The sequence below is a fragment of the Pleurodeles waltl genome, chromosome 5, assembly GCF_031143425.1.
Source record: "Pleurodeles waltl isolate 20211129_DDA chromosome 5, aPleWal1.hap1.20221129, whole genome shotgun sequence".
Classification (NCBI taxonomy): Eukaryota; Metazoa; Chordata; class Amphibia; order Caudata; family Salamandridae; genus Pleurodeles; species Pleurodeles waltl.
The window spans coordinates 76406769-76433817 of record NC_090444.1 but is presented as its reverse complement, the minus strand read 5'-3'; the positions used below and the strand labels follow the sequence as shown (position 1 = coordinate 76433817).

Below are 27049 nucleotides of genomic sequence, written 5' to 3'. Positions count from 1 at the left end.
TAATTACAACAATTTTGACATTGAATGTGTGGGTTTTGGGTAGCAATGCAAAAGGATACAGAGTGTTATCATTTCTAAAATGCCACAAGGTCCAAATAGATTGTATGCAAGAAACACATCTCAATGATGAAGCGGCTGGTAAACTTGCTAAGAAATGAAAGAGATAGGTCTACCATGCTTCATTCTCCACTTATGCTAGAGGGGTATTGATTTGGGAGGCACCTGGGGTCCCCTTCTCATTGCAGTATTCAGAGGCAGATGTAGAGGGTCGTTATGTGCATGAGCGGCGTCTGCTGGATGGTCGGGCGATCTTTGTCCTCAACATATATGCACTTAACACTGACAAATTTTAGTTTTACTATGGGGTGCAAGAACTGATTGAGCATGATCTAGACATGCTGTTACTTTGGATGTGGGACTTTAATACTCCTTGCTGTAGAGGGAAAAGAGACTCTGGCACAAAAAGTGATGGAATACATGGAACGTAACTGGGGAAGTACGGCCAACAGAGCCACTCGGTGGGAGGCCATGAAGGCAGTCATGAGAGGGCATTGCATCGGATTAACATGCAGGGTGAAAAGACAACTAACGAGAGAGCATGCGGACAGGGAGGTGGACTTAGCGGGAGTACAGGCTGGTGATTAGTCTGAGGAGGAGGCCCGGGGAGAGGAGACGGTCATTGAGTATGGTATAGCGGAGCTCTGGGATAGACTAGATAAGAATACACTGAAGCAGTATAGACATCTCCATAGAGAAGGGAAAAAATCAGGCAGGCTATTGGCATGGGTTTTGCAACGGAAGGTGGCAGTGATGTCTGTTGTTCACTCGAGGGCCCAGGATGGTACGCTGGGCATTACACGTGAGACCATCATGGACACCTTTAAATTTCATCTCGAAGGCCTGTATAGAAGAGATCCATGGATTACAAGGTCAGGGCTACAAGCATTTCTGGGTGGACTTGCACTCCCCGAAGTGACATAGAAGATGCGTTTAGAATTAGAAAGATTATACACTGAAGGATTTATGGGTGGCCCTGTGGCTGCTTCCCAAACACAAGGCCCCTGGGGGGAACGGGTCCCCGCCAGAGTTTTACCAGACCTACTCAGCTGCCATCACGTGGGGGCTCCTGGAAGTGTTTATTGAAACCTGAGACAAGCGAATGTCACCTCCGACCACAAAGGAGGAAGAGGTATGCCTGATATCTAAGCCTGGTGGGGATGAATTGGACCCAGTTGCATATCGCCCAGTCACATTGCTAAACACAGATGTAAAAATCCTGTTCAAGCTGATTGCCCTCGGTCTGGGTCCAGTGGTGGGTAGCTTGGTCCGCGAGTACCAGTGCAGTTTTATCCCTGGCCATAACACGGAGATGAACCTCAGACGGCTCACACACATAATGCTTGAGGCAGAGGGTAGAAGACATGAGGAAATGGCACTGGTAGCTGTCGATATAGAAAAAGCGTTTGATACGGTGGACTGGGCATACCTACTGGAAATACTAAGAAGAAATGTCTCTGGTCCTAAATTTTGCGCCTGGATCTGCCTACTGTATATGAACCCGAAAGTGCAGTTCAGCTTGGCCCACTACATTCAGAGGCATGGGAACTGCGTCAGGGAACGTGGCAGGGCTGGCCATTGTCCGCTTTGCTATTCGCTGTGGCTCCTGAGCCCCTGGTGATACAAATCAGTAGAGACATGCATAGATCAGGCATATCTGTGAGGGAATCGACTCACCTGGTGTCGCTGTATACAGACGACGCCTTGTTTTACATCAGGAGCCTGAGGGAGTCACTGGGTCCTCCTCTACGCATTTTTGATGAGTTTGGCACAGTCATCAGTCTACAACTGAACTGGAAGAAGCCAATGATGTTCCTTCTTGCTGCACTGGTGGGAGCCCCAGCTGGGCTTCGGCCTTCCGTGGAAGTTAGATAGGTTCTGTTATCTGGGAATCATGGTGGCATACTCAAACAAATCTTAAACGCACTATAACACGGGCAGGGTCTTGGAATCTCTGATGTCACCTGTGGCTTTTTGGAACACTCTGCCACTCTCAGTTATGGGTAGGATTGCAATTTAAAAGTTGGTGTTACTTCCTCGCTGTTTGTACACCATACAACATTCTCTTTGGCCCCTCCCTGCATGGGTATTTAAAAAGCTGGAGTCACTCCTAATGTCCTTAATATGGACGGGCGGGTGAAATAGGGTGGCTAGGAGAACCCTCATGAGGACATATGAGCAAGGTGGGCTGGAGGCCCCACGTTCAGAATTTTACTCCTTTGCTGCCGTGCTGCAGCATGTGGCATGATGGTTTGCAGAGGATGACAATTGGGAGAAACATTTACTGGCTGGGCGCGTAGCCCTAGAGGACCCACTTGTGGGGATGATGCAGGGAGCCGGGGCTCCTATGGACCTACCGTATGTGTTTCAGAAGACGGCCAGGACATGACACAGGATGGTGTGGGTGGTTCTCCGCAGAGCTCCCTTCCATAGAGAACCACTGGTGTGGATTCTGGCTCCACTGCGCATTGATCCACAAGGTCTCTAGCATTGCGCGTTTCAAATTGGTTCCTGCATCGCACATACATGACCCCCCCCTAAGATTAAGTCGAGTATATCCAGACGTTTCTCCTCCTGTCCTCGATGCAACATGGAAGGGGTGTATTTTTTGCATTTGACCTGGGGTTGCCCCTTAGTGCATGACTTTTGGTCTCAGGTTGTCAATGAGCTCATGCACACCACAACATTGCCTGGGACCCGACCAACTCACTTTTGCTTGCTAGGTATTATGACGAGGCCCAAGGGGAAAAAATACCCTACAAGTACATACAATTGGCACTGGTTATGGCTAAAAGGTGGGTGGCAATTACCTGGATGGGAGTGCTGACCCACTTGTTAAGGGATGTCACTGAGTGGACACTGGCTGAGGAAATTCATATGAAGTCCAGTAGAACCGATGATAAGTTACAGGAAGACGTAGAGGTGTGGGCGGGACTGTGTGAGCGGTTTCTAGCACCTGAGAATATCTCTAGCGAAGGCAAGGGGGACCCATACAGCTGTTAATGTAGAAAAGTGTACTGATAGTTGCAAATCATTATGCTCTTTGTAGAGCTGCTGCCCCCACTGTTCCAGTGTCAAGCAATATGATGCAATACCTGTTGGAGGATTACCCTATGTGATGTAATTTGGATCACCTGATTTATGCTCACATCGATTACCAATACTGACTAATGCTGTATACCTGCAGATGCATGTGTTTCTTAATAAAAAAATAGTTTAAAAAAAACTTTGGTGAATTTATCTGTTTAGTTTTAATTCAAAGTGTTACGTTAGCACTGACATTTTTAACGAACTATAATGTCATATTAACCGTTGCTTTTTTCAGTGAATTTCTAAGTTTTGTTTTAATGTAAACTAAAATATAATCAGTTATTTTCTCGGAAAGGGCATCTGGTCCATCTCCCCGATCCCAAATGAGTCCCTGGGACACAATCCATAGGGGCCAATTACTAAAAAAAAGGGAGGGGGAAACATGACTCTCCTCCTCAAGCCTTAAGGTGCCCGGGGGATCCCATCCCTCTAGGCTGAACGCAAATAATAGGGGAGGGGGGCACATGACCCCCTCCCTTAGCCTTATAAGGCCCCAAGGACCCCATACCCAGGCCCATCATCTCATTAAAAAGGGGGGAAATGCACCCCCCGTCCAATCCTCATTAGGCATCAGGGGCCCCAGCCCCAGGCAGAATTCTATTATTAATAGGAGGGTGCCACGCAGCCCCCATCACCGAGCCTTAATGGGCCCTGGGGACCTCTTCCTGTAGGGCTGAATTCTATTATTAGGGAAGAGGGCAGGGGGGCTCCCTTCCCTGTACCTTAATAGTCCTGTGCACCCCATCCCACAGAGGCAAATGCAATAAAGAGCGGAGGGGTGCAGCCTCCCCCCCTCACCGAACATTATTAGGATTCAAGGATCCTATCCTTCAGGGCCCAATTACACCATTAAGAGGAGGGGCCATTTGGCCCCTCACCCCTAGCATTCTTGTGCCCCAGGGCCACCATCTCCCAGGGCCATATGTTGGTCTCGGGCCAGCCAAACACACATGCGCACTGTGCTCTCTCCAGCCCGGCACTGTATTGCAGGCATAGACTTCCGGTCTGCTTGGGAGCGCCTGGCTGGGTGCTCCCAGCCAATCCTAAAGCAGCATCGGGATTGGCCGCAGGGCAGGCTGGGAGCTTGTGACTGCCTGCGGCTGAAGAGGCAGAGGCGCAGCAGCACATCTTGCAGGTAAGTTCTAATTTTTTTAACTTTTTAACATTTTATTAATATAACCCCCACCCCGCCCCCTGTAGGCCCCGCAAACCGCAAGTGAGTGTAGGAGCCAGGATTGCTCCTACCCGGAGTGAGCAGCCATTTACGGGTGCTCCCTCTGGGCTTAAGCAATATCTATTCCCTGCCAGCAGGAGTGCGAGTCCTGAAACGGCTGCCAGCAAAATTTTTCTTCAGTCAGTCAGACCGCTCACTCCCACGTGGAGTCTGACTTCCGAATGAGTTCACTGGTCCAAGGGAAGAAAAGCGCCCTGAGCCAATTAGAAGGCTCTATTTTATAGAACTGGGTTCAAGGAAAATTGAGTTTGAGGCACTCTCACAAGAGTCCCTCGAACCTAACCATCCAGATATACAAATAATTTTAAACCTTAGTTTCTCAAAAATGTCCAAATGGATTTACACCAAATCACAAAATGCAGACTTTCTGGATCCAGATATAGCTTCCTGCCGAATATGGTGTATTTCCGTTCAGCGGTTTGTGCTGTAGTGCTGTCTAAAAATATCTATGGAAATAAATGGGAATTATTTGCTTTGGGATCCCCCCCCCTTGTTTCTCAACCCCAGCTTGACGGATGACCCCAAAACGTTCTAGGTCGAAGCTGAGGTTGGTGAACTTTTTTTTCCAGAAAGTTTTGTGAATATTCCTCACACGGTGCCAAAGTTATTAACAAACCAAGAAGCTATCAGTTTATGGGAAAAGCAAACCTGACTATAGCTACTTATATACACACACTTATCTTAAATGTACTTACCTCTTGGTAAAGGCATGGGTGGTAAAGGCATGCGTGGTAAAGGTATTGTGGTAAAGGCATGCGTGGTAATGGCATGGGTGGTAAAGAGAGCATTGTAAAGGCTGTTTCCCCGCAGTAACATTATCCCATCGCGGTAATACCCTGAATGAAGCACTAAAACTTCCCTCACGGCTGTAAGTAGTGATGCACAGATCTTCTGCTCTGAAAGTTACATTTTACTAATTTGGACATTTTATAACAATTGAGTTTGTTGAATCTTATAACGTCTACTGCTTTGGTAAATAAATATTTGTGGGGAAAAGTGCAGTACGAATCTGAGATGAGAACATTTTGCGACAAAAAGGAAAGAACTTTAATAAACAATAACGTTTTAAAAACTCCGCTTAACTTTTATAACATTTTAGCAAACGAGAACGTACTTATCACAGAGACAAAAGTTATTGATATTTCGCTAAAACCATCCCCTCCTTCGAAACTGCTCAATGCTATTTATACATTTAACCAAAAATCACCTTATAAAAGTGATATTTAGTTTGCAACAAACAAGCCCAACTTTTATGTAACTTGCATAACTTTCTAACAAACAAGTCAGCGCCTTTTGCAGGTTCTAAAGGGCATTTAGAAAAATTTCTCGATAAAGTGTTATCTTTCTTCCTGGAAAAGAAGAGCCCCGCTTTCACCCGGAAGTAATTATTATTTGCACACATTTTCAGAAGTTAGCACGTTTCACGTGTGCTTCAGGAAGTTGTTTTCTGCAGTCTCAGGCCTTTAGCTGAAGCTGAACTTCCCACGCTGGCCCTGATGCACCGAAGGGCTGCCCCCGTTCTGTGTCTATGCAGGGGTGTGTGTATACACAAGGGCCCTTGACTGGCTGTCAAGAAGAATGCAGACGAAGCAGACCATAAAGTTCTTTGGAAAGAGAGTCCTTCTTGCCTGATGTGACACAACAAAGACTTTTTCCTTTGCTTCTCTAATAAACAAACAGATTTACTGAAATAGGATCTATTTTTCGAGAATGAAAGGCACCGACTTAAACTTAAACACATTAAACATGTGGTTTTGGTTTTCACTTGGAAAAAAATCCTCTTGAACTGCAGCAACAGCAGTTTTGGGGGATATTCCCATTTGCAGCCAAAGTTGCAGTCACTCCTGCTTTAGAGAGCAGAGGGGCCTGCTCCCGGGGGAGGGGAAAGGGCGAAGATGGGGAAGACCTGTGGGACATCACCAGAAGTGAGCAGTGGAGGGTGGTGGGCACACTGGAAGAGAAGAGGGCTGAGAGCACTTCACTCTGCAGAGGAGGCACACCGGGGCCAGTGATCTCTGAATGTGATGGGGTGGGATCTGTATTTCGAATTACAACCAGTGAGAGAGTGAAGAGAGCAGTCCCCCTGCCTCAAGGAGGGGTCCGAGGCAGTGGCAGCGATCCTAGTAGAGCGTTTGGACCAAAAAATGCACTTCACCGCTCATTTGCGAAAAATTAATAGACTCTGAAATATTCCAATACATTCATGGTGTACCAACTAAGCCTGGCCATTCCAGGAGATTGTAGCTTTGCCTGTCCAAAAATATTTTTGAGAAAACAATTGTTTATTTTTTAACACAAAATCCTATTAAAAATATCTATAAATCTGTAAGTGACACAGGCAGTTCAGAAAATACAACTGCTAGAGGCCTGTTATTTCTTATAGCGTTTGTCTATACGTTAACGTTCAACCTTGTTTCATTTTTCAATCTTTCCCTTTCAAGTAGGTTCTCAAATATATGTTAGGACTCAGAACCTCACTGGAAGGGACAAGCTGTAAAAAAAAAAATCTATCTATCTATCTATTCACTGAAAAAACAAAGGTTAAAGTTAGGTTATAGTTAGGTGAATATGTCTGTGGCAACATTAACGTTTTGAACTAAAAAAAACACAGACATTGACCAATTATGGGGAGCAGAACTAACTATAACTTGCGCCCCATGCACTACTTATGACCTCACATATTACATCAGTCATGACATGTCCTGTGACATCATTTATGACATCAATGATTACATTTCAAATCACATCATTGATGGCATCATAGATTACATCACTCATGACATACATGTATTGTGACATCATTTATGACATCAATGATGATGTCTCAAATTACATAATTGATGACATCATTGATGACATCACTGATGACAGAATCCAAGCTTCTTTACTAATAAAACTGTAAACTAGTATGGTGTTAGAAAGTAAGCACAAAATAGCTCAGAATAATATGAAGCATCATTAATGGCATGACGGACACAATCCCATTGTGTTATGTGCACCATACACGTCACGGATATATGGCAAACCCTCTTTACGCGCGGTGTTCAATATGTATACAGCTGTTCAGAGGAAGCCACGTTTCTCTAGATACTCAATGTCTGTTCCAAAATTAATGCCCTACTACAGGCAGCTTTTACCAGTATCAAACTCTCACAGTTACTGAACCTACATTGAGAAATGAAGCTGATATGAGCAGAAACATGAGTATTGTAAACAGTGTTTACTCCATGGAGAGAGCTTACTGTTTTCAGACAGTGAAATTCTTATGAGAAAGACACCACGGAGTATTAAAGAAGTAGCAGCCATCCTTCCTGCAAGCAGACAACCTCGGGCTGCGCAGGGCTTTTTCTTGCGTCCAGCATAGGGTTGGCCGCAGGGCATGGCCCTGCGTCCAACTCCCTGCTGGCAGTCACACAGAGGCAGCCATACCCCGCAGTCTTTGGCCATGCACAACAGTGAGTTAGTCACAGGACTCAGCCTGCTGCCAGGCCCTGTAGCCGAACCCCCAGCTGACTGTCAACCCCACACCACATACAGCCTTCGGCGTGCAGAGCACAGGGTTGGCCTTTGGCTCTGGGAACCCCATCCGCAGGGGCCAAAACATACATAATAAGAGACCCCATCCCTTCAGGAACCTATCCCCATTCCACTGGGCTTATCTATTTTAAAGGAATGAGGGGCCAAGTGATTCCCCCACCCGAGCCTCTTTAGACCCTGGGAACCCCATCTCCCAGGGTTGTATTTTTTTTTAACGGACAGGGGGACCACGCAACCCCCCTTCCAAGCCTATTTTGGGCCCAGGGACCCCATCCCTCAGGGCTTGTGTTTAATGTAGGTGGACCCCGGGGCTTCAGCCAGCTCCCCGCATACTGCAGGATCCGACATTGCTCCTGCTCGCAGGGAGAGCTATTTATGCTGCTCCCTCTGGGCGGGAGTGTTGTAAATGAAAGAAGTAAATCCAAGTAAGTGTTGTAGGTCTTTTATTGGAGCATCCCATCCACAGCAGGGCAACACAACTGCTCTCCTCTCAGCTCTGCTCAAATCCAAATCAACAATCCACATTCTATATGATGTAATAGATGACATCAGGCAGAACCAGAGTAAAGAGAACATTCTACCCTTGTCCTGTACAACCCCAAGCCGTATACCACACACCTCCCTCTTTACAAAGAAGCCCCAAGGAAACTATATACAAGGATCTTAAAAGAAATAAATAAATATAGAATAAATAGATAAATATAGAATAAATAAAGACTTCAATAAAACAGTAACTAAGAAAACATTATCAACATCTTCCTATAGATTTAACTATCAACATCTTCCTATAGATTTAACAACTCTATTAAGGTTCCATACTCTTCCATCCTTAATCTTCACTGCATTCCTAAAATGCTTAACAACTTCAAAGGGTCCCAGAAATTTACTTTTGTCTTTACACAAAGTCGGTTTCTTATCCAAAATTTGATCACCAATCTTTACATCATAATCATGCGTGCCTTTCTTGTTGTCATAGTACATCTTCCTCTTCTGTACACTTACTCTCTCATACTCATTTCCCACATTCACCATACTCTCTTGTTTGACATTGTTTTTCCTCCAACACACCCATGCAGGAGCAAGTGAAGTATTAGCCTTTCGACCTCTGAAGAGATCAAAAGGAACCTTGCCCGTTGTGGAATGTGGAGTTACCCTGTAAGCATAAAGAAATCTCTTCAGACCATCTCTCCAATATCTATTTGACGCACATTCCAGTTGTATACATTCTTTCACACATCTGTTGAACCTTTCTACTGTCCCATTCCCTTCAGGGTGATAAAGAGAACATCTCTTGTGCCTGATGCCAAATTTTCCAAGGAAATCCTTCATTTCTCTTGAAATAAACTGTGGACCATTATCCGTAACAATCGTGTTGGGAAAACCTTCACGCCCAAAAATTTCTTTTAAAAACTCAATTATTTTTTTAGTCTCTGCGGTGCCACAGATACCAATTTCTGCCCATCTGGAAAATTGGTCAATCAAAACTATCAAATAGTTGGTACCAACTCTACCATGCACCGGTCCCACTATGTCAACTGCCACTATTTCCCATGGTTTTTGTGGCATTTCTCTTATACACATAGGAGGAACTCTCGTCTTGTACATTTTATCGCTGTTACAACAATCAGCACACTCCCTCACAGCTCTCTCCACCATCAAATCCATACCTGGCCACCAATAATCCAGACGAATCCTAGCTTTAGTCCTGCTCATCCCTTGGTGTCCCTCATGCCCAAGACTAATAATTTTTTCTCTCAAAACCACAGGAACTACTAGTCTTAGACCCTGTAACAAAAAAACATCTTCAACAGATAATTCATCTTTCACTTTCCAAAAGCCACACAAATCCTTGTTCTGCTTAGCATTATGTTCCCATCCACATCTGATTTTTTCACACACCTGCTGCAAAACCATGTCTTCCATTACAGCCTTCTTCCATTCATCTTGTTCTACTATCCTGCTAGTTAAACTGCACACGGAAGCATCCTTCAAACATTTCTCATCAGTGGACTCTTCAACTCCTGAGCTTAATCTGGAAAGACAATCAGCAACTCTATTATAGGAACCTGGAACATAATGTACTGTATAGTCATAATCTTGTAAACTAATTACCCACTTACTAACTCTTCCAGAAATTGAGTCTAGTCCTTTTTTCATAAATACCTCCACCAACGGTTTGTGATCTGTAAAAACCTCAAATTTCCTACCCCACACAAAATTTCTGAGTTTATTAATTGCCCAATGTACACTTAAAGCTTCTTTTTCAATAGTGGAGTAGTTGAATTCTGGTCCACGTAACGTTCTAGAACAAAACACTATTGGCTTACGATCAAAATTGTCAATTCCTTGTTATAATACAGCTCCCAAACTCTTCACACTCGCATCCGTCATAATCACACATTTTTTTTCTGGATCAAAAGATTCCAAACACCCTATGGAAGATAATTCTGCTTTGATATTCTCAAATTCTTTCAGACAAGCCTCATCCCATATGAATTCAACATTTGTTTTTTAAAGTTGACGCATGCACACTGTTTTAGAAGCTAGATCAGGTAAAAATGTTGCATGAAATTCAACCATTCCTAGGAAAGACAACAAGTCATCCTTTTTTTCTGGAGCACGTAAATGCAAAATGTTTTCTACTAGTTCTTCTTTTGGACGCAACCCTTCTGCAGTGATTTTATGACCTAAATATTCCACCTCGGTTCTCCTAAAATAAAATTTCTTCAGTTTAAGAGTCAAGCCAAGGTCTCTCAGAATAACTAGAACCCTTCTGACTCTCAAATCATGCTCCATCATGGTGCTCCCATTTATTAAAATATCATCCTGGAAGCACTTGACACCAGATTCAGAACCAAACCGTTTGTACATAAGCCTTTGAAACACTGCAGCTGCTGAAACTAACCCAAAAGGCATCCTAATGAATCTGTAAGTACCAAATGGAGTGATGAAGGTGGTATAATCACGTGAATCCGGATGTAGCCTAATCTGGTGATATGCTGAGGTCAAATCAAATTTTGTGAAATATTTGGAACCTGATAACATTGTAACCATTTCGGTGATGTTAGGTAAAGGAAACTGGTCACTGACAACACATCTATTGAGGTTCCTCAAGTCCACACACAACCTCAATTCACCAGATTGTTTTCTTGCTACAACAATAGGTGAAATCCATTCCGATGACTCCACTGACTCGATGATGCCCTCATCACACAGCCTTCTAATCTCTCTTTCCACATCTTCTTTTAGAGAGATAGGAATTGGACGCACTTTAGCTGTAACGGGTATAGATCCCTTTCTTAATCTTATCTGATGAGTGTATTTTTTCAAGCAGCCTAATTTCCTACTGAAAGCCTCTTTAAACTCATCAACAAATTCAGGTAAAGGCTCCTGTCTCGTCGTCTCTATCTCACATATTCGATGTACAGTCTTTTCATATTCTTCTTTGATCATAACAGGAGAAGGAGAATTAGGATCAAGAATGACTCTCAAACTCTCCTGATGAGGCCAACTTATAACACTATCACCTTTAACAGGAACATAAACCTTTCCATAAATGGGATGGGATTGCTAATCCATTGTGCTTTGCACACGTGGGTTCGAATCCCATCCTCGTCGCCAGTGTTGTAAATGAAAGAAGTAAATTCAAGTAAGTGTTGTAGCTCCTTTATTGGAGCATCCCATCCACAGCAGGGCAACACAACTGCTCTCCTCTCAGCTCTGCTCAAATCCAAATCAACACTCCACGTTCTATATGATGTAATAGATGACATCAGGCAGAAGCAGAGTAAAGAGAACATTCTACCCTTGTCCTGTACAACCCCAAGCCATATACCACAGGGAGCAATCTGTTTATCTGTTTCCCTGCCCACATCAGCATATGCAGGAAAACAGATTCCAAGTCTGCCCCCAACTGGTGGGAGAATTTTTAAAGCTCCCGACCACTGGAGCAAACTTTATGTTTGCTCCCGTCTGGTGGAAGATTCATAAATGCTCCTGCCATGAGGAAGCAAACACAAGTGTAGGATGGGTCCCCTCCCTTTTAATTGAGTAATGGCCCAGAGGGATGGGGTTTCCAGTGCATTTTAAAATTTCTAAAAGGGGGCGCACAGCCCCCCTCCCCTTATTAAATGCATCGGGCCCTGAGGGATGAGGTTCCCCAGCTGAATGTGGCTCAGGGAGGGGGCAGCATCCTCACCTCACCTATTTATTTAAAGTGGGTCCTGGAGGAGGCTCTTCCTTTGTCACACTGTGGCCATGGGGATGACCCATTAACCACTGCACTACCAGCAGCAACCATGCAAGGTGAGAGGATGAAGGCCCCAAGGATAAATTGGACCAGGCCTCCCTCCTTTAATATCAGATACCCTGCCTGGAGCAGGGATATGGTGGGAGGGGGTCCTGGACCACTGGGAGTGTCTCCATAGAGGATGGGGGTGAATGCCTGAGACACCAGTGTTCGCCTCAACTGCATGAGATACACCTACCGGGGATGTTGTGGAACCATCCAAGACTGACGCTTTGTGCCTTGGTTGACTGGCTGCGGGGAGCAATGTGGGAGAGGCCCTGGTGCCTGGTCTGGACAAGCATTGTGGGTCAGTTCACAACAAAAGAGGAACTATCGTAGAGGCACAGGCCAAGGCGGAGGCCAAGATGGACCTGGAGAACCACACTCCCAAAATCCTGATGGTAATCTGCAACACTAAAGACACGCTGGAACAGAAGACAGAGGCAGTGGTGCTCAGCATGGGACTGCGATGCACAAATCAAAAGATCTCTGATAGGATGGTGAAGAAGGAGTCACTAGTGACACAGCTGCAGCCCACAGTCCAGATCATGAGACCAAACTTCACAAACTGCAAAAAGATCGGGGCTTTCTCACAGCTGAGCTGGATGATGCCGAAGTGCGATTTCGGCGAAACCATGTGCACCTAGTGCGAGTCCCAGAGAAGGCTGAGGGGCCCTTTATTGGGCAATAGTTATCACCAACGGTGTAGTGGAGGAATGTCTCGACCCTCTAGATGACCCTCTTGATTACAGAACGCAGACACGCTGACTCAAAGGCTCTTTGTGGGCTCTTTGTGAAGCAATAGTTATTACCGAAGGTGTAGTGGAGGAATGTCTCGACCCTCTTGATGACCCTCTTGATGATAGAACGCAGACACGCTGACTCAAAGGCTCTTTGTGGGCTCTTTGTGGGCTCTTTGTGAAGCAATAGTTATCACCGAAGGTGTAGTGGAGGAAGGTCTCGACCCTCTTGATGACCCTCTTGATGATAGAACGCAGAAACGCTGACTCAAAGGCTCTAGTTTAGCTGCACTGGGAGAAGGCATATAGCAATGGGATATCCTGGGCATTCGGAAGCTAGGGTACCTTTGAAACAAAGCGGGGTGGCTGTCCTTTGAAGACCTACAGAAGCAGTATGACTTGAATGGGGCCAATTCCTACACTACCTGCAGCTCCATTCGATCTTCGCCTGCCAGGTTGACCAGGCTCAAGAACTTGAGGTGGAAACCCGTTAGAATACATGGTCCTAGGGGCCCACCTACATAGACATGCTATAGCTCAGATTTACTCTACATTTCTTAACAACAGTCACCCTCCCCTGCGGGCACTGAGGGAGAAGTGGGAGAGCCATCCGGGCAGTCTCGAAGACGATGAATGGAAAGCGTCAAGTGGGTACCCCAGGGAAGTCGCTGTCTGAGCTGGGTTCAGGTTGGTCCATCAGAAATGACGACATCAAGCATATTTCACATGGATACGGATATACGCTATGAGCACGATAGATCCTGATCAGTGCTAGAAAGAGTGCAGCCAGCATGGTACGTTAATGCACATAGGGTCTGATTTAGAGTTTAGTAGAGGGGGTTACTTCATCACAAACGTGGTAGATATCCCATCCGCTGTATCACAAGTTCCATAGGCTATAATGGAATTGTAATACGGAGGACGGGATATCCGTCACGTTTGTGATGCAGTAATCCCCTCTCCCAAACTCTAAATCAGGCCCTTGATCTGGGACTGCACAATAGTGAGGGATTTTGGTCACGAATACACACAGGAGTCGACATGTTATTGGGGCCCCCCTGGCTGATTTCCCTGGGTATTTGGGGCAACTTGACCTGATATAGGTACACGCTCCTTTTCTGCAACACAGCCCTCGAAGTGGCCAGAAGAGATATAATTCTGTACTGGGGCAGAACAGATATCCTTTCTGTGAGTTACTGAGCGGCCAACATGGAGTAGCGTAGACAGGCCAAAGAACCCATATATCAGGCGAAGGGATGCCCTCAAAAGTTTGCAAAAATTTGGGGTTCATGGCAGTGTGGTGATAAAGAGTAAGAAGGGGTGTCTGCATACCAGGAAGGAGTCCATATGCACAAACCCAGCACCCCTAGGGCACAGAGGGGGAATGAAAGCCTACGGTGGAGATCATTGAATGGGACAGTGGATGAGGGATCAGCATCGTGAGCCACAAATCCAGGGCATTCCATGACTGTTGACTTTTCACTGATATCTGTAATGCTGATACACCTCAGACCCCAGGGTTATCGTTATTTTCAACATGTTATGGTGTTTTTAAAGGCTCAATAAAATGTATTTTTTTTAAAAATACACACATTTTCACCTGGTACACACTTTTCAATTTTGGCACACATATATTAAATTAACTAAGCTTCTTATTCAGTTGGCTGGGCTGTACACAGGAAAGCTACTCACAGGTAGCTGGAGAGCTACCAGTAGCTCACAAGCTACTTGTTGAAGAAGCCTGGTGTACATCAATAGCAGCCATCTTTGAAAGCATTTACATTTATTTTTACCAATTTCCTTTCACTGAAGGCAAATAATTGGAGGTAGCAACATTTACACATGGATCTCATACTTTTAAAGGGTATTCCAAATAGGGCTTAACTGGAAGTTGCCTGTCTAATATTAAAATGATTTTCCCTTGAATGGTCCAGTGAAGCATAGCTCTGCTTCAGACGGGCCATTCAGGTTTTAGTAGGTTAGTGGGTCATTTGACTCCCTGCAGTGAAGTATTATAAAAATACCCTCACATTTTTAGGGATATATTTAGTTTTCTAGAGAGAATCTAGTTAAACACAGGCCCGAAACAGGGTAGTTGGCAGAAATAGCTGCAACAATTCAACCTGGGTTCAGAGGCCTGCACCAGCTCTTGCTGCTATGACCTACACTCCATATTCACGCTTGTGTTCATGCCCTTCTCCACTTGACTCTGAGACCTGCAGATAGGCAGGTGAGAGACAGAGAGGTCTGTTAGTCAGTCAATTTCTGCAAATAACCAAGCAAGTTAATACCTAAGAAAGATCTGTTAGTTTGTGGGTGAGAGAGGCTAAGGCCAGGAAATAATAGGGCTAGGAGAGGGCTCCTGGGAGACCAGGGGCCACATTACGTGAAGAGTCCTGGGGGCATAACAGGTGTATGTGATGGCTTTCCGCATCCCTCTGAATGCTTTAGAATTCCACAAGGAACCTCAGAGGCTTCCAAGGCACCTTCTGTAATAGAGATGTCGCTGATGCCCAGCCGAAATAAGTTTCTCTTATGTGCATGTGGGTGTGGCCCCATGCAAATGAAGGAACATTTCGCTTTTGTGCCCTTGCCATATTAGGGTTACGGTGGCAGAGAAAAAAACTGTCTGTCAGCAGGTTCAATGACTAAGAGCCGCAAAGAGGTGGTGCACAGAGAGTGTGCCCCGTGAGGACACCACTCTGGAGAAGGGGAAGGAGATCCCATGGACCACCCTCAGATATCCCCTAGCAGGCTGGTTCAGTCACTCACAACACCTCCCTGCAGGGGGATTTCTGTCACCATTGAAAGTGCAGGTCTATTGGTGCCTGCAGTGGAAAGGTGGACTGGCTACTTCAATCAACCAGTAAACCATTCACTAATGCCCGCCTCCAGGGCAGCACTACTTTGCGGCTACCCTTGGGGCAGCACATTATCAGTAGTAGGGCACATTGTCCCTGCTTGTGCCTGGTGCACCTAGTTATAGGGGATAATGTGCAATTAGTGTACTATGGCCATAGGTAAGGTTAGAACTCTATGATGCTTGGTACTAACATGAATAGAGAACTGTTGGCCTGTTGAAGGAAACAGCATGCAATCCATTCTCATCTAAAATGAAATCCATCCCTAGGTTCTCCAGGAGATTCCAAATTTGGAGCAGGAAGGTAAGCACTGATGCCAGGAAAAGTTCCATTTCATCTTGACATCCGAAGTAAATATTTTTAGGGGCAGTAGAAAATAACAGACTTCACAAGATGGTCCAACAACTAATGCAAGACTTGAAGTCCTTCCAAGAGTCCAACTTAGTACTTGGATGGAATTCAAGTATGACAGACCTGTCTGATGGGGCCAAAACATACTATACCCATCTGACTTTACTTGGTTTATAAAACTAAGAATGCTTTTGTAAGACATGGTTTTTGGATCAAAGTGTGTACCTGGGAAATATCTGTGAAGCTTCTTTGTCATGAAGAAGGGTGCTTGGCCACACATGGAATGATGGACAATGTAGAATGTCTTAAAGGAAATACTGTCCGCTCAGGTATGCAAATGCCACAAGCATAAAAGAGGGGTGGGCAGGTGAAATCAAGGTGTCCTACCAAACGTTTGGGCAGCAGCATTTTGAACATTTTATAGCCCACCAGGAAGGCAGTGAGTTGCTATAGCACGTCTGGACCCAACCATGGCAGTGACAACTTTTGGCCTGCCCTTACTTGTAAGGCAAGACATATTTTGTGAAGTACTTTAGCTGCTAAACAACAGAGCCAAACTTTGAGAGCCCACAGAAAGTTCTATGTCATGTTCCTAACCATCAACAACAGTTCTTCAAGACTTTGAGTTTAGGTGGTCAAAAACTGCAGATTCCATAACAACTTCTTGATACTGACAAAAATACATATTTATTTAAAAATGTAACTTGAGATTATGGCTGTTCCTCCAGTACCAGACCTCCCATACCTAGAGCTGGAAGCAGTTGGTGGCATCAACAACCAGTTCACAGCCCAAAGAGAGTAAGATCTGGGAGTTGCTGGCATACAAGAAAAAGAAACCCCCATCCTAGACATTCAAACACAAGAGGATTCTGGCCCTTGTAGATCCCAGTAACTGACAGGGAGACATTCTGTACTATATTCTGTGGCACAGCAGTTTACAGACAGGCACTCTGTAATCCAGTAACTGACAGGCAGGCATTTGGTACCACAGTAACTGGCAGGTACCATGGTAACTGACAGAGAGACATTCTGTCCCAAAGTAACTGACAGGGAGACATTCTGTACCATAGTAAGTGACAGGGAGACATTCTGTACCATGTTAACTGACAAGAAGACCCTCTGTACCATAGTAACTGACAGGGAGACATTCCGTACCATAGTAACGGATAGGGAGACATTCCGTACCATAGTAACTGACAGGGAGGCATTCTGTACCACAATACCCGAGGGTCAAGCATTCTTCTGTGGCACAGCAGCTGACGGGCAGGCACTCTGTAATGCAGTAACTGACAGGCAGACATTTGGTACCACAGTAACTGGCAGGGAGACATTCTGTAGCATAGTAACTGAAAGGGAGACATTCTATACCAAAGTAACTGAGAGGGAGACATTCTGTACCATAGTAACTGACATGGAGACATTCTGTACCATAGTAACGGACAGGGAGACATTCTGTACCATAGTAACTGATAGGGAGACATTCTGTACCACAGTAACTGGCAGGGAGACATTCTGTAGCATAGTAAGTGAAAGGGAGACATTCTATACCAAAGTAACTGAGAGGGAGACATTCTGTAGCATAGTAACTGACATGGAGACATTCTGTACCATAGTAACGGACAGGGAGACATTCTGTACCATAGTAACTGATAGGGAGACATTCTGTACCATAGTAACTGACATGGAGACATTCTGTACCATAGTAACGGACAGGGAGACATTCTGTACCATAGTAACTGACAGGTAGGCATTCTGCACCACAGTAACTGACAGGGAGATATTCTGCACCACAGTAACTGACAGGTAGGCATTCTGCACCACAGTAACTGACAGGGAGATATTCTGCACCACAGTAACTGACAGGTAGGCATTCTCTACCACAGTAACTGGCAGGGAGGCATCCTATACCATAGTAACTCGCAGGGAGGCATTCTGCACTACGGTAACTGACAGACAAGTAGTAACTAGCCAAAGAGCTAACAGTCAGGTTTTCTGTATCCCAGTAACTGACGGGTAAGCATTTGTCTGTGGCACAGTAACTCGCAGGCTGGCACTGTGTACCACAGTTCTTGAAAGGCAGGAATCCTGGTCCACAGTAAATGGCAGGCGTGCATCTTCTAACATGGGAACTGATTGGCATTCTGATTCACGGTAACTGACAGACATGTATCCTGTTACAGTCACTGACAGACAGGTACTCTGTTACAGTCACTGACAGACATGCATCCCCTGCCACCATGACAAACAGGTCGGCATGCTGTAGCTTTCTGTGGCACAGTAATGGACAAGTTCATGTTCAGATTCACATGTGATCAGGGGCATAACTTGAGGGGGGCTGTTTAGAGTGTGGAGCCCTCCCTCCCCCCCCTCAAATAAATGCATTCTTGGCTTGGTACTTGGGTCTGGGGTCTCTGAGTCAGGCCTGCCATCTCTGTCTCAGGTTTTCTTGTCCTGAGCCAAGAATGAAAGACAAAATATCGGCCCATGATGTAAACAGGAGAGAGAGACAGAGATACCCATCTGGTGGCTGAATTTCAAAATGTGAAATCAGATAACCTGAAATCAACACCAGCTTCCCGGTTTATCCAAGTTATGCTATCATAGGCAAATATTTTATTTCACAGAGCCTCCTTTTTCTGTAATATGACATAGGAGCCCACTTTTGAATACCTGAGTTCAGGATGTTTGACTTAATAAACTCTGATGTTGCCCCATCTATAATAAGAATTCAGGCCTAGTTTAGAGTTTACATGACTGCTGAATTGCCTCTTAACTCACTAATGGTATTGTTGTTTGGGGAGCGAGCCATGAACATTTCTAAAAACTTTCACTTTTAACGGAGTCATATAATCTGATGCACTAAAGTGAAATGCTTCTGTATGTTGAACTTTTTACAATTTGAAGAGATTGTATTGTATTTTTAGGTTATGTTCGTTGCATGATATGCTTGCCAATTGTTTTCATGGTTCGGCTTGTGCATGTACTCTTGGAGCCAAGTCTGACCCATGGTTCAGCTCTGGCTCGGCTCGCCCTGGTAATTTGTCTGCCCACCGCCTCTTTTTTGAGACTCAGACTTGGTACCCCAAAACATGAAGTCCTGCACACATGCACCAATTGGACAACTCTACCATTGATGCTTCTTGTAGCAGAAAAGAAGAAGAATGTGTGCAGTGAAATTACATTTCAAATAAGTGATCCTAGGGCAAGGACTTCAGTCCATTGTGTTGTACGTGATCCTAGGGCAAGGACTTCAGTCTGTTGTGTTGTACGTGATCCTAGGGCAAGGACTTCAGTCCGTTGTGTTGAACATGATCCTAGGGCAAGGACTTTAGTCCATTGTGTTGTACGTGATCCTAGGGCAAGGACTTCGGTCCGTTGTGTTGTATGTGATCCTAGGGCAAGGACTTCAGTCCGTTGTGTTGTACGTGATCCTAGGGCAAGGACTTCAGTCCATTGTGTTGTATATGATCCTAGGGCAAGGACTTCAGTCCGTTGTGTTGTACGTGACCGTAGTCATGATTTACCAGGGAGAACTACCAGGCCCAGGAATAGCCAGTAGCGTAGCTTCAGCAGGTGTTTTTGGGGTGGGACACCCCTCACATGTATTCTTGGATTGGCAGTGGGCCTGGGGGGTGCTTAGTCGGGTCTGCTACGTCTGTGTCAATATTTTTCATTGTTCTCATTTCACTAGGAAGTGTTAACTTGTTAATTTTTTTAATCAGGTTCATAAACGTATGTAGTGGCTGGTTTACCAAAAAAAGTAGTAAATCTGTACTTGTAGAAGTACTCCTTGAATGGTAGCAAATGCACTATTTTTTTTACGTTGCAGACATTAGCAGTAGTAGGCTTGCAAAGCTGCTCCGGCCTCAAGGTGTTTCCGGGCACACTACTGGCAAACACCTAACAGGTATGGGACGAATGCTTGCAAATAGTCCAACCATTGGCAAGCTCTCGGGAAGCATTCCAATCCATTGGTTTTCACCCACTGTGCCTCTCTAGACAGATGCCACCTAATGTAAATAAGTACAGACCCTGTTCCTCCTGAAAACAGTCCACCCCAGACCTTGGTCCTCTCCCCCTCCACCTTGCGCCCCACTGCTTTTTTATTTGGGAAATTTGAGATGTGCAACCCCGAATCTCATTGATTAAGCTACTCCCCTCCCCCACACTCCGCATGAGAGTAAGACCTGCCACCTGTGGTCTATTTGTACGTCTCTGTGAACATCAAATTTTAAAATACCTCATTTTGTATATGAGCGCTAAGAAAGACAACATCCCCACCATCCCCCTGCTTGAGACCCACAGGAGAGAGGTTTCAAGCCTGATGGGTGACTGACCACTGTTGAACTATTGGGCAGTTGTCAGGATCTCCTCAACACCACATTGGACAAGCACCATGAAGCTGCCCAATGATGCGTGGGGCGCTATATGAACTCATGAGAACATAACATTTTATTGTCATTGATTTTATTGGGGGTTCTTGCATAGCGCCTATGCCACTTTGTAACCACTTCATAGCGTTCAAGGAGGGGAAAGGTTTGTACCAGAACATTTGATTGCTAACATCACATAGACTTTCTTATCACGTGTGCTGGTTGTCCACGCACCCAAAGCTCATAGTATACAAGTATTATATCATACTGGTGAATAAAGTTTCACAAAATGTGGAATCGCCCTAATACAACGATTTGTGGAGTTCAAGCAACGGGGTACCTAGAACATTAGTTTAGAATTCTGATTATTTTCTCAGAAAGTAATCAGCCTTTAACTATAAAAATGTCTTAAAATTATGCAAACATCATAAAATGCTGTTCAGCTTTGGTGTTTCCCTTTATTTAATTAGCATTGTCCAATGAATGGCAAACAAAACCTGAATATTCTAATTTCAAAAAGTGGTCTTTTGGTAGCTGAACATTGCAGAGAGCAACTGCAAAACCCCCAAAATATACAGACAGAATATGCATCTTAGGCAAGGAGGAAGGGAGCTTTCATTAAAATCCAACATTTTGACTTACATAAATGAATATCTTCTCTTTCCTTTTCATATGTAACTTGCTGTTTTTAAGAAACATTGTCCAGTTTGAAAAAGCATATCTGTCATGCCAACTGAACCGAATTAAACCTGTACTGTAGTCACTAACAGAACATGAGTACAAAGGGTTAAATATGTGCAGTGAAATATGACATTATTGCTAAACGGTGACAGCAGGCATGTTAAAATAGGCCTGGCCCTAGCACCCCTTCTTTTCCCCGACTTTTCGCTCTGGTAACCTGACATCATTTTTATAAAAGAAGCCTCGCACCCCCTCGGGCACAAGTGCCCACGAGCCTACAACATGTTACCATGAAAGGTTGAGCATATATGTATGTATATCACCACCTACCTCAGCCCAGCCCTGGAAGCGGGGCGAGAGCTCGTGCTCTTCTCGTCCAGCGCCAAGAAGACTACTTTCAGAGAACAAGCGCTGGTCCGCTGAGCACCTAGGCTGGATCAAAGACTGACGGGCCTCATTGTCTGTCGAAAAACACATCCTCTCAGAGTCACTTATTAACTACATGAGTCACAGGGCGCCTGGAGGCGATGGGAGAGATATGCCACCGGCTGGTGCCGACTTCCGGGTTCACTGCCAGCTGCCCTCTCTCCTGGTCTATGGATCAGAGGGGGCTGGCACTGCCAGCTCGTCTTCAGTTTCAGAGGGAAGTCCCAAGAACGCGCGCTTGTCAAACAGGTATGATTAGGGGCACCGCCATAGTGCCAGGGGCCTAATGGATGCAGGGAAATGTCACCCCATCCTCTGGTTCGGAAGTAAACAAACTGATACAACTGGACTGCAATGGGCTCCTGAAACCCGCTGGGCCTCAGTGCCACTGCTCCTGCTGCACTATTGAGAGGCACAGTGCTTAATTTGTAAATAAAAAGGTGCCGGTGCCCAAAGCCCTCCTGTTAAACACTCGGCTGCTGCAATTAATTGTGCGAACACAGAATAAATACTGAGGCTTCGTAATCCTGAAGCCATCTCGGGCCTCTTCAATCAAATCAAATCAAATCATAAACATTTATAAAGCGCGCTACTCACCCGTGCGGGTCTCAAGGCGCTAGGGGGATGGGGTTACTGCTGCTCGAAGAGCCAGGTCTTGAGTTGCCTCCGGAATGCGAGGTGGTCCTGGGTGGTCCTGAGGTTGGTGGGGAGGGAATTCCATGTCTTGGCCGCCAGGTAGGAGAAGGATTTCCCACCTGCCGTGGTGCGGCGGATGCGGGGGACGGCGGCGAGAGCGAGGTTGGCGGAGCGAAGTTGACGGGTGGGTGTCTAGAAACTGAGGCGGCGGTTGAGGTATTCGGGTCCCTTGTTGTGGAGGGCTTTGTGTGCGTGGGTGAGGAGTCGGAAGGTGATCCTTTTGTTGACGGGAAGCCAGTGCAGGTGTCTCAGGTGGGCGGACATGTGGCTGTGGCGGGGTATGTCGAGGATGAGGCGGGCGGAGGCGTTTTGAATTCGTTGCAGACGTTTCTGGAGTTTAGCGGTGGTTCCTGCGTATAGGGTGTTGCCGTAGTCCAGGCGGCTCGTGACGAGGGCGTGGGTCACGGTCTTTCTGGTGTCGGCGGGGATCCAACGGAAGATCTTTCGGAGCATGCGGAGGGTGAGGAAGCAGGAGGATGATACGACGTTGACTTGTTTGGTCATGGTGAGAAGTGGGTCCAGGATGAAACCGAGGTTGCATGCATGGTCTGAGGAGGTTGGTGCGGTGCCAAGGGCAGTGGGCCACCAGGAGTCGTCCCAGGCGGTCGGGGTGTTTCCGAGGATGAGGACTTCCGTTTTGTCTGAGTTCAGTTTCAGACGGCTGAGTTTCATCCATTCTGCGACGTCTTTCATTCCATCTTGCAGGTTGGTCTTGGCGCTGGTGGGGTCTTTGGTGAGGGAAAGTATCAGCTGAGTGTCGTCGGCGTAGGAGGTGATGTTGATGTTGTGTTTGCGTACGATGTCAGCGAGGGGGCTCATGTAGACATTGAAGAGAGTCGGGCTGAGCGAGGAGCCTTGTGGGACGCCGCAGATGATCTCGGTGGGGTCTGAGCGGAAAGGTGGGAGGTAGACTCTTTGGGAGCGGTTGGAGAGGAAGAAGGTGATCCAGTCCAGGGCCTGTCCTTGGATCCCGGTGGAGCGGAGGCGGGATATTAGGGTTCGGTGGTAGACGGTGTCGAAGGCAGCCGAGAGGTCGAGGAGGATGAGGGTGACTGTTGCTCCGTTGTCCATCAGAGTTCTGATGTCGTCTGTGACTGAGATGAGGGTGGTTTCTGTGCTGTGATTGGCTCGGAATCCGGACTGAGAGGGGTCGAGTAGGTTGTTGTCTTCAAGGAAGTTGGTAAGTTGCTTGTTGACGGTCTTCTCTATGACTTTGGCAGGGAAGGGGAGGAGCGAGATGGGGCGGAAGTTCTTCAGGTCGCTGGGGTCCGCTGTAGGTTTCTTCAGTAGGGCGTTGACTTCTGCGTGTTTCCAGCTCTCGGGGAAGGTGGCAGAAGCAAACGAGCTGTTGATGATGGTCTGGAGATGCGGGGCGATGATGTCGTCGGCTTTGTTGAAGATGAAGTGTGGGCAGGGGTCTGAGGGGGCACCGGAGTGGATGGAGTTCATGGTGGCTTTGGTCTCTTCCGTGTTGATGTGAGTCCAGGCGTTGAGGGTGATGGCTGGGGTTGTAGGTTCTGTGGTGGTTGGCTGGGTCTGGTGTCTGAAGCTGTTGTGTAGGTCGGTGATCTTACGATGGAAGAAGGTGGCGAGGGAGTTGCAGAGGTCTTGTGAGGGCGTGATGGCGTTGGCATTGGCGTTAGGGTTGGAGAGCTCTTTGACAATGTTGCAGAGTTCTTTGCTGTTGTGAGTGTTCTTGTCCAGTCTGTCTGTGAAGGAATTTCTTTTGGTGGCGCGGATCAGTTGGTGGTGTTCGCGGGTAGCGTTCTTGAGGGCAGCCATGTTATCTGCGGTGTGGTCCTTGCGCCAGGCTTTCTCGAGGGTGCGGCAGTTTCTTTTAGATTCCTTTAGGGTGTCTGTGAACCAGAGAGGTTTTTTGGTGTTGGTCTGTCTTGGGAGGTGTCTGAGGGGAGCGAGGTTGTCTGCGCAGTTGGTGATCCAATGCGTGAGGCTGAGGGCTGCGTCTTTGGGGTCGGTGGAGAAGGTGGGTTGGTTGTCGCTGAGAGTGGAGACAAGCTGTTCCAGGTGGAAGTTGAGGTCACCGCGGAGGATGTAGTCCGGTGAGGCAAGGGCATGCGGGGAGATGAAGTCAGTGATAGAGTCGCTGAAGAGGGCGCGTGGTCCAGGGGGTCTGTAGATGAGAGTTCCTCTGAGGGTGGTCCTGGGGTCGGTGTGGATCTGGAAGTGCAGGTGTTCGGCGGCGAGGGGGGTGTCTTCGGTGGAGGTGGTGACGTTGATGGAGTCCTTGAAGACGATGGCGATTCCTCCCTCTACTTGGTTGGTGCGGTCTCTCCTGGAGATCTTGTAGCCGTCGGGGATGGCTATGGCGATGTCGGGGGCCGAAGAGGCGTTCATCCAGGTCTCAGTGATGAAGGCAACGTCCGGTGCGGTGGAGTCCAGGAGGTCCCATAGTTCAACGGCGTGCTTGTGGACGGAGCGTGCGTTGATCAGGATGCATTTGAGGTGGTTGTTGGCGCGTGGGCTGGCGGGCGTGGTGGTTTCGCGGTGGAAGGTGAGTTTGCAGGTGTGACATGCGAAGGGTCCGTGGGTACGTTTCGGGTTGGCTTGGAAGCAGGTGCTGGAGCGCCCCCAGTTGAGGGCGTGGAGGGTGATGAGGTCGTAGCGGTGCTGCGGGGTTTAGGAGTGCTGGGGGCCAGGGGTCGTGGCGCTGGGTGCGGTCCAGGCGCGGACGGGCGCAGACGGGCTTGCCTTTGGCGCGCCAGCGGCGCTGCCGTGCAGCAGCCGCCATAAGAGGGAGGAGGGGGGGGAGGAAGGGTCAGCTGGGGGCAGGGGGCGGGAGGGGGGTGACGAATGGGAGCAGGGGAGGCGGGCCGAGCAGGAGGTGGTGGCGGGAAAGCGGAGGGTGGGGGGGTCAGGTAGAGGGGAGGGTAGAGAAGATATGGGAGGGGGGGTTAAAGGTGGAGGGGAGTAAGGAAGAAAGATAGGGGAGGGGGGTTACAGAGGTGGAGGGGAGTAAGGAAGGACAGAGAGAAGAGTCAGGAACAGAAGAACAGAGGAGAGAAGAGTCAAGAACAGAAGAACAGAAGAGAGAAGAGTCAAGAACAGAAGAAAGAAGAGTCAAGAACAGAAGAAAGAAGAGTCAAGAACAGAAGACCAGAAGAGAGAAGAGTCAAGAACAGAAGACCAGAAGAGCCAAGAAGAAGGGTAAAGAAGAAGAGGAGAGAGGAGTCAAGAACAGAAGAACAGAAGAGAGAAGAGCCAAGAAGAAGGGTAAAGAAGAGGAGGAGAGAAGAGTCAAGGAAGAGGAGTCAGGCAGAAGAGGAGAGACCTGAGAAGCAGAGGATACGAAGAACACAGATGAAGAACACAGAAGAAGGACAAAGAAGAAGAGAGAACAGGCAGGACGGGGTGCACGGAAGAAAGAACAACACAGATGAAGAAAGAAGAAAGCACACGCAGGTCGCGGTGCAGAGGAGAAAGAAGAAACACAGATGAAGTACACAGATGAAGGACACGGAAGAAGGACAGAAGAAGAGAGAACACGCAGGACGGGGTGCAGAGGAGAAAGAAGAAACATAGATGAAGAACACAGATGAAGAAAGAAGAAAGCACACGCAGGTCGCGGTGCAGAGGAGAAAGAAGAAACACCGATGAAGTACACAGATGAAGAACACAGATGAAGAACACAGAAGAAGGACACAGATGAAGACCACAGATGAAAAAAGAAGCAGGAAGAGAACACAGTGAGAAAGAGGAGCGGGGTCGAGGAAGAGCAGAACACGCAGCAAGAGGGCTGCAGAAGAGGAGCAGAGAGCGAAGGAAAGAAGGACAGTGGAGGTGCGGAGAGAGGTAGGAGGGGAGAGCGGAAGGCAGAAGACAGGGGTACAGGAGAAGAGGTGAGTAGCGCGGGGCTGGGCGGGGGGAGTACTTACTGTTTTTTAGCAGGACTTGCTGGGAAGTTTCAGGAGCCTGGGCTGGTGGAGCTGCAGCGGCAGGAGGAGCGACCTACCCTCGGGTCAAGGGTCTTCAATCCATATGAAGCCACTCCTTGCCCCTTCCGCTCACTCTTGCAGCTTTATACTTTCTCCTTTTGTGACGCTTTTTCGTTTTTCCCTTCCTCCGTCTTTCCCATATGTGTCTTTTGCCCACAGCAAATTCTTGGGAGCGAAGAATAAGCACCGGCCCTCAAAAATAAGTGCCGGTGCTCAGCACCGGAAACAACAAGCACAAATTAAGCACTGGACTGACATCAGCACTTCTCAACACACCAACACCGTTGCAGACAGGCTCCTAGGGAGTAAACGCTGTGTCTAGGAAGGATGCCCTACTCTCGTTAGAAGAATATTAGCATGTCTCAAGCAGGGTCCTGCACCTCGGCACCATCTTGGACGGAAAGTTATCTATGCACAAACAGGTAAACGCAGTCTCGTCCGCCTGTTTCCGCACACTACTCATGCTCCCTATTATAACCTCTTCAAGATGCTCCCAGTCAACACCAGAAGGACCGTCACTCAAGCCCTCGTCACCAGCAGGCTGGACTATGGTAAGACTCTACATAGGAATCACCGCACATCCAGAAGAGACTACAGGCAATTAAAAACTCAGCGGCTAGACGGACTCGCTGTAGGAGGCTGGACTGGCTTGTAGTGAGTACCAAGGGGTACTTGCACCTTGCACCAGGCCCAGTTATCCCTTATTAGTGTATAGGGTGTCTAGCAGCTTAGGCTGATAGATAATGGTAGCTTAGCAGAGCA

At 47.0% G+C, this 27049-nt stretch overlaps 1 protein-coding gene across 1 annotated transcript in view; it reads right to left on the bottom strand.

The window, feature by feature from the left end:
• Window positions 1-21649, bottom strand: part of LOC138295370 (cGMP-dependent protein kinase 2-like) — a 256512-nt gene extending 234863 nt beyond the window's left edge. The window contains exon 1 of the mRNA XM_069233613.1: window positions 21543-21649. The gene's annotated coding sequence lies outside the window, so the exon portion shown is untranslated. The remainder of the gene's footprint in view (window positions 1-21542) is intronic.
• Window positions 21650-27049: the final 5400 nt, after the last annotated feature.